Here is an 8,785-nt window from a genome sequence, read left to right on the forward strand (position 1 = left end):
AGAAGAATCAAAAGGCAAACGGCCAAAAGTATTACCAGGTGTGTTATGGGCTTATCGAACGACAGTAAAAACAACTACGGGTGAGACTCTTTTTTCACTTATATATGGTGCAGAAGTTTTGATTCCGGTAGAGATAGGTGAACCAAGTACGAGATACACATATGCTACTAAGGAAGTAAATAAGGAGGAGATACGAGTACATTTGAATCTATTAGAAGAAAGGAGAGAAGCAACATGAATTCGAATGGCGGCTCGAAAACAGATGATTGAAAGATATTACAACAGGAAAGCTTATTTGAGATACTTCAAGATTGGGGACTTCGTCCTCAAAAAGCTGTTCCTATCGACGAAAGAGGCCAATGCAGGAAAGCTGAGTCCAAATTAGGAAGGCCCTTATAGGGTTCGAGGCATCACTGGAAAGGCAGCTTAAGAGTTGGAAATTATTGATGGCACTACCATCAAAGGAACGCAACTCATTTGAAGAAGAATTATTTATAGACGAGGAAAGTACCCATGGTCAGGTATCACGCAGGTTCAATTTTATTTTGTTATTTTGAAATTTACTAACCATTTTAGATGATAGACACAAATCTAGCCCGTACCAAGTGATGATATTAAACCCGAAAGGCACGCGAAATACTGAATTATTCCCGGTCTAGATTGCAACCTTTCTTATGGAAAAAGGGTTATGTAGTCATCATCTAAATAATTATCTCTGAGTCCTATTCGTATTTTCCTTTTCACGAATAGACCAAAAGGAAGGAGCAATCCAGTGTTCGAGATTTCATACTTCAAAGCTCCAACACTAGGGGGACTATGCACATAGAAGAAAGCAAAAGAACCAAAAAGGCTGTTTACTGTGAAAATGGTAATAACAATTAAATTTGATTATGAGGTTCTAAAAATACGTGATCTATTTTTATGCTAGTTGTTAAGCAATGGATGCTAAGTAAAAGGTCAGAAATCGGGATTATAGCTTAGAAATGGTATGATAGTCGAACCAAATAGTTGAGATCGGAGGCCTCAAGCTGTCGATTACAGGACCTCAGGGTCGAGCTGGATGGCTGATTCGGGGCAATCGAGGGGGAGATAACAGTTATGAGAGCTATGATGATGTCTCTCTTATGATCAATGATAGTCAATAAATGAAGAACAATAAATAGAACACAATGAATGTAAGCAATAAATGAAGTAGTAAAATCAAGAGAATATGTTAGAGAGCAGAGAGAATGTTCTTGTGTATTTAGTATTGAGCATCAGATGTCTACAAATGACAAGGATTCCCCTTTATATATGAGGGGGAACATAGTACAAAAGCATTAATTACAAAGATATGGGGCAGGTATAGCCATTTAATGCCCTGATACGGGTCAGAGCTAGCCCTCTAGGTTTTGTCAGCCCCAGTCGTGCGCCTAGGGAACGTCCCTCTGTTCTACCATAACCGTTGACTTGCACTGCCTCGAGGTTGGACAGTGATGTCCCCTCGGTATAAATCTCGATCGTAGTATCGAGCCTTTGGAAAGCTCGCTCACGAGGTGTTGTAATGACCGAAAATTAGACTCTCCGATTTTACCGTATACAGATAGTCCCAGCGTTTCTTAGAGTGGAACGATAAAAAATGACTTTGATATCCATCTCTCAGAACTCCCCGCGATGATGTCATACTTATGACGTAGGGCTTTGCGGTAACTGAGGCGTCCCGTCGGTTTATCTTCCCAGAATCAGTCAAAACATTGTTGTTTCTTATTCTTCAAAGAAATAACGTCGTCGCCGGTCCAGCTCAAGGATGCATTGATTGCGCCTGTCTATACGTCTTTCAAAGACAATGATGGCGCCGTCGGTTACACTACCACCCTTTCTATAAATGGGAGCCTCCTGGAACCGTCCTTCATTCAAATGTACTCCAATAGCCTCTCACCCCTTTCTTCTCTTTATCCTCATCCATCGTTATTTCCCATGTTTGGGGCTCGCGGTCTTAAGGTTACATGGCGGCGTTCTCATTAGTCGCGCCATGGCCTTTTACCAGGGCTTTCCCTTACCGAGCGAGATTGCACTAGCTCGTTGTTGTTGTTGTTGTTTTTGTTGTTGTTTCTATCATCGTCGGCTCGAGACGATGAGGTAGGGTGGCCGATTTCTCCCGACTCAGGAAAATGTTTGGATTCTACACCGCTGCTCAGGAGGGTGTTCGGAATTAACACTGCTGCTCACCTCCCCTGTGTCGACGCCCCCTTTTTCTCGCGAAATCGGGTTTACGACATTTGAGAAGACAACTCTATTCCCGTGTGGGAATTAGGTTTTTGGAATTGAAGAGTTGCCACCTAATGATTAAGTGCATTAGGACACTGAGAGTTTTGAGTTTGAAAACCAGAGTTCGGGTAAGGGCTAGAAATTATCTCGAGGGGAAGGTGTTAGGCACCCCTCAAGATCCACTAGTGTGGTTCCCTACCATGCTATGTTGTGACTTTAATGCAAATAAGTATACAAATAACTCCACACATAAGGGTTACAAATAGATACGTAACAAGCATGTTGGAATCAAGGTCTAGATGATCTACAATTTGTTTGAGGGAGGGTCTAAATGCAGAAAATTAATCAAGACATTGAATAAACAAAGAAGAAAAATTTAGGGAAAAAGGAATAATGCAGTAAAATTAAAGAGGGGTTTTGGCGTAGTTGAAAAGACAGAATTTTATTGATATTAAACAAAGTCACATAAAGGAAAGGGGGTCCTAGGTTTGTAAAACACATGGATCATCCACACAACACCGGTAATCAATCGTACGCATAGCGTTATCATGTGATCATCATCTCCATGTCTACCCTTCCCACCCCGTTAAGGTATTTAAGCGCGGAATGGTATCGTTACCTACTGCATGTTATTACCCGTCCCACCTATCAGTCCCGGAGGCGTTTAGGACTACTAATCCTAAAAGGGAGGGAGCTTGGCTTTTCAGGGGTTTTAAAAGGATAAAATTCTAGGGCGACAAACAAAACACATAAAGCAGTTAATGGGGAAATAAGAACAATTAAAGGCTCAAGTAGGCCTCCTCACTTAAAGAAATGAATTGTTTAGCATGTCTTACACATACTGTTTAGGTCATTAATTAAAATTAGCGCAGGAAGAATTGATTTACCACATATTTCCCGGATAGGGAGTCCAAATTAGTCCTGCTTAGATGTAGTTGTCGAAAACTGACAGTTGATTAATTATCTAACTATTTGTATGTTAAACACGGTGTGACGACCCAACCCGTCGTCTTATGTATTACAGCCCCGTTTCCCCCATTTATTGCTCTTTCATGTTTTATTATCAGCAACGGGTGAGTTAGAGTTTAATTGAATTAGTTTGGATAGGAAATGAGACACATAGTCTCTTTAAGGAAGGTTTGGTTTGGAAAGAGTCAACCAAACGTTGACTTATTAGTTAGAAGGCTCGGATGTGAATTTCGGTGATTCGGGAGGTGATTTTTGACTTAGGAGTGCGATCGGAAGTGATTTCGGAGGTCCGGAGTAGAATTAGGCTTGAATTGGCAAAGTTGGCATTTTGGCGAATTCCGGTGGATAGGTGAGATTTTGATCCGAGGGTCGGAATGGAATTCCGAGGGTTGCAGTAGCTCTGTTAGGTGATTTTGGATATGTGTGCAAAATTTCAGGTCATTCGGAGGTGTTTTGGTCGGGTTTTTGATCGAATGAGTAATTCGAAAGTTTTTAAGAAACTTAGGCTTGAATTCGATGTGATTTGATGGTTTTAGTGTTGTTTAATGTGTTTTAAAGATTGGAACAAGTTTGAATAAGGTATTAGGATGTGTTGGTGTTTTTGGTTGAGGTCCCGGGGGCCTCGGGGTGAATTCGGGTGGTTAAACGAGCGTTTTGAGGTGTGTTGCAGGTTCAGTTTTTCTGTCATCTGGTATTTCCGCTTCTGCGGAAATGGACCGCTGAAGCGGTTCCGCAGAAGCGGGTAAAGGAGCGCAGAAGCGGTTCGTAGCCTAGTGGAGTGTTTCCGCAAAAGCGAAACATTTTTCGCAAATGCGAGTCCGCAGAAGCGGACTATAAACCGCAGAAGCGGTCTTGAGTGGTTCGCAGAAGCGGATGAAGAGACGCAAAAGCGGACGTTGGGTTTTTAAGTGAAGACCGCATAAGCGGAATTTTGGCCACAGAAACGGTCCCGCATAAGCGGAAGCGGGACCGCATAAGCGAAAATCGCTGTTGCCAGAAGGGTTTAAAATATTAAATTTCATCCGCGAACAAGAGGTAGTTTCCACCATTTTTAAGCGACTTGGAGAGCTTTGGGCGAGAATTTTTGAGGGATTTGACTGAGAATCAATTGGAGGTAAGTCTCTTGGCCTAATTATTCGAGTTTATGGTAGAAATTTGTCACGACCCAATTCCCATAACCGGTCGTGATGGCGCCTCTCGTGAAGACAAGGCCAGCCAACTAACCCAAATCCTTTCACTAACAATTATTAAACATAAATGAATAGAAGATACAACTTAATGGCATTAGAAACTGTTAACTACTACCCGACCGGGGTGTCACAAGTCACGAGCATCTAAAGGAACCTGATTTAACTACAGGGCCAATATTATACAAAAATGAATTTCTGAAAAAACAAAAGACAACATCCGGTGCCGCGAACGCTGGCGGTCACCTTGCTCAGCTACACTAACAATACCTTCAATCCGCTAATAACCCGCTACCGGGTGAACGATACCTGCAACTGCACGCGAGGTGCAGGGAGTAAAGTGAGCACTTCCAACTCAGTGGTAATAAGAGTAAATAAACTGAGAGGCAAGAAATCACGTAAGAGCACTCCCTCATGCTATACAGGACAGTACAACCCTTTTTAGAAAACAGTAAGACCGCGAAAAATCCTTTAGAAAATATCTAGCTCAGTTTAAAAAACTCTTTTGAAAATATCCTTTTACAACAGTCAAGCAAATGAATGTGTATTCAAATAATGCAAGTCCGCACATAAGTCAGCCCCTCGGGCACAACACTCCACTAACAATTTACACCAGGGCGTCTGGTAAACAGTGCAAGAAGTAACATGAATGCCAAGGAAATGAGAATGCTAAATGTCATGACACGTAGTACAAACAGGAACCGATGCATGAATGCAATGCAATGCTATGCACATGACCGCTGCGGCGCGCAGCCCGATCCATTTGGGTACCCGCGCTCACTGTGGGGGTTCAGACTCCCGAGGGGCTCCTACAGCCCAAGCGCAATATCATCATAGAATCGCTGCGGCCTGCAGCCCGATCCATCCTCAGTCCAGAACATGCAAATGAGCCACTCGGGCAATGTCAAGTAATAGCTTTTAACTCAAAACATCAGAAAAATGCAATTTAAGTCTTTAAACTTTAACAATATGACTGCACATTTCAAAACAGGGTTTAACTCAGGACTGGAATCATTTAATATGCTAAGTATTATGAAAACAGTGATAATAATCCCTAAAGGATTCAAATAATCGGCGCGAAGCCCAAATCATGGCAATCAGCCCAAATCACGATAGCATCAAGCAGGTTTTAGTCAATTACGTAGTAAAATCAACAACCGGGACGGACCAAGTCACAATCCCCAACGGTGCTCTACCCCACGCTCATACCTGGCATGCAAGTCACCACAATAGAGCACTATGATGTGCAAATCCGGGGTTTCAAACCCTCAGAATATCATTTACAAGTATTACTCACCTCGAACCGGCGAAATCTCTAGCCCGCGATGCCTTTGCCCCTCCAATCGGCCTCCACGTGCGTCGAATCTAACCAAAATCAGAGCGAATACATCACACTATGCCAAGGGAACAATACCCAATCGAAAACAATCAAAATATAGCAAAAATCTCGAAACTAGTAAAACCCGAGCCCCGGGCCCACTTCTCGAAAAATTACAAAACTCACATCACCGGATTCCTCGTCTCGCCACGAGTCCGTACATATCAAATTTACCAAAATCGGAGTCCAAATGCTCCCTCAAATCCCAATTTAAATTCTCAAAATTCCAAGCCCTAGCTCATCAATTTTAGGCTTAATTCCATGAATTTCTAGGTAGACTTCACAATATAATCGAGTTTTAAGACAAAGATTCTTACCTCAAGTCGATTCCTCTTGAATCCCTCTTTTATCTCCTCCAAAAATCTCCAAAAACGAGCAACTATGGGTGTAAAATGACCCCAAAATCGCGACTGACGTGTTTTAAAACATTCTGCCCAGGTATTTACTCTTCGCGATCGCGGAAAATGCTTTGCGATCGCGGAGAACAATTTTTCCAGCCCAAAATTTACTCTTCGCGATCGCGGTCAATGCTTCGCGATCGCGATGAACAGTTCCCAGCTCTTCAAGACAGCCTCCAGTATAACGGTCATAACTTTTTGCACACAACTCCAAATTACAAATGGTTTGATGTTCTGAAAACTAGACACATAGAGTTATAATCTCATATGTTGCTCATTTCCTGACTCCTTATACATTGCGAGATATAAGCTTTCAAGTCAACCCTGTGTATTAGAGACCTTCCCGGGCAGCCTATAGTGTAACCACCATAACTTTTTGTACACAACTTCAAATTCTAATTAATTTACATTTCTGAAAACTAGACACAAAGGGCTACAATTTTTTTTTTGGATCATCTCCAAATTCCTTATAGATTGTGAGATATAAGCTTCCGAAGTGGGATCAACGCAACAGGATATTTCTTCTCCGTGATCGCGAACGGCTTTCCGCGATCGCGATTCATTGGCACATTTATCACATTTTACTCACCGCGATTGCGACCAATTCCCCGCGATCGCATAGAACACTGCTGTAGCCAGAAACCAGCAGTTAAAAATGGCCTAGAAATGGTCCGAAACCACCCCGAAACTCACTCGAGGCCCCCGGGACCCCAACCAAAAGCACGTACATGTCTTAAAACATTATCCAAACTTGTTCCAATCATCAAAACGCATCTAACAACACTAAAATCATCAATTCTCATCGGATTCAAGCCTAAGTTCTTTAAAAACTTTCGAAACACGCATTCGATCAAAAACCCAACCAAACGGCGTCCGAATGACTTGAAATTTTGCCCACACATCACAAATCACATATCGAAGCTACAGCAACTCTCGGAATTCCATTCCGACCCTCGGATCAAAATCTCGCCTATCAACCGGAATCCGCCAAAATACTAACTTCGCCAATCAATCCTGATTCTACACCGGACCTCCAAAATCAATTCCGATCTCACTCCTACGTCACAAATCATCCCCCGAAGCTAACCAAATCACCGGAAATCACATCCGAGCCCTATAACTCATAAGTCAACATCTGGTTGACTTTTCCAACTTAAGCCTTCCTTAAAGAGACTAAGTGTCTCATTCCCATTATCCGTAATAATAAGTCTGACTATACCGACACCGACTCTGTTGTGCTTGGTCATCCACTCCCTGACGAGCTGCTAGGTAAGGGGAAGAAAGAAGATTGATCTTTCTCCGCTCCGTCAAAAGCCTAATTGAGACAAATCAGCTCTTATTGTTCTCCGGTCTTTGCTCTTGAAGATCTTATCAAAGACAATCCAAATCAACTCTCACACACCACATACCGATAACGAAACATGAAGAAGCATAAAATGGTGGAAACGGAGCAGTAACACATGAGACGACGGGTCGGGTCGTCACATCCTCCCCAACTTAAACCAACGCTCGTCCTCGAGCGTACCCAGAGTTGTACTAGAAGCAGCCCAATAGCTGAATGACCTTACCAAGCATATACCCGGGGTGATCCCTCATCACCCTACCTCGCATAGGTCCTATAACACCATATAGCTGAAATTTCACAGTCCATCTAAACCATAAACCATAGAACCACATTGCACTTTCCGAACCCATACTCAATATCAGAACCTCACATCTGTACCCAGAATAAACCCGAACAAGCTATAATAACCCATATTTGCAACCTCAGGTGAAACCATATGATATACCACACAATCCAAACACTTGAAACGATGGCCTCTATTCACAGCAATCGCCCACAATAATCGAATACCGATAGAAAACCCTTTTATTAGCTAAAGTCTTATTCCAACACTTTCATATACCGCCGACGGCAACTGAAACACGCGATAAACCGTAACCATCTCTCAGATCGACCCTTCGTGAAGCCACTTCCTTTGACTAATATCACCACAGATTTCCGGGTCAAACCTCGATATTATCTTCCTAACAAGCTGAGATCAAATCTGTCCGTATTCATTAATGACTCCAACGATCACCTCGAATCCAACACACCACTCTGGTGATATGACACCTCAGTACAGGCCTAAGCCACAACTTGCATAACACACGCACCAATGAGGAACGGTCTGAACATACTCAAATCATGACAAATAACTCAAACGAAAGAGCTGTACCTCAAGTTCATCAACACCATTACAACACAAGGCTGAGACCCCGTCTCACATCACAGGAATAGAATGCCTGAATCTACCTCGAAGGGTCATAACTCCACGTAGCTTCGCTACAATACGCGATCATATCCAAACACTGTTACACATGAAGCACCTAAAGTCACTATGATCAAAATCGACAGCCACGCATATTTGATGTCTGAAACCAAAGCAATTCATTACATCCACGGTGAAACCAATAACATATAACACACAACCCGATGGGCCATACCCAATACTCCATTTACTGAGCAACACTCAATTACTCTTCCCGCTCGACTTCCTCTATGAATCTCAAAATGAAACCGCACCACATGTGCCCCAATCTCCAAACAAATCATAACGCCTCAC

Source organism: Nicotiana attenuata, chromosome 7 (assembly GCF_001879085.1).
Source record: "Nicotiana attenuata strain UT chromosome 7, NIATTr2, whole genome shotgun sequence".
Taxonomy (NCBI): Eukaryota; Viridiplantae; Streptophyta; class Magnoliopsida; order Solanales; family Solanaceae; genus Nicotiana; species Nicotiana attenuata.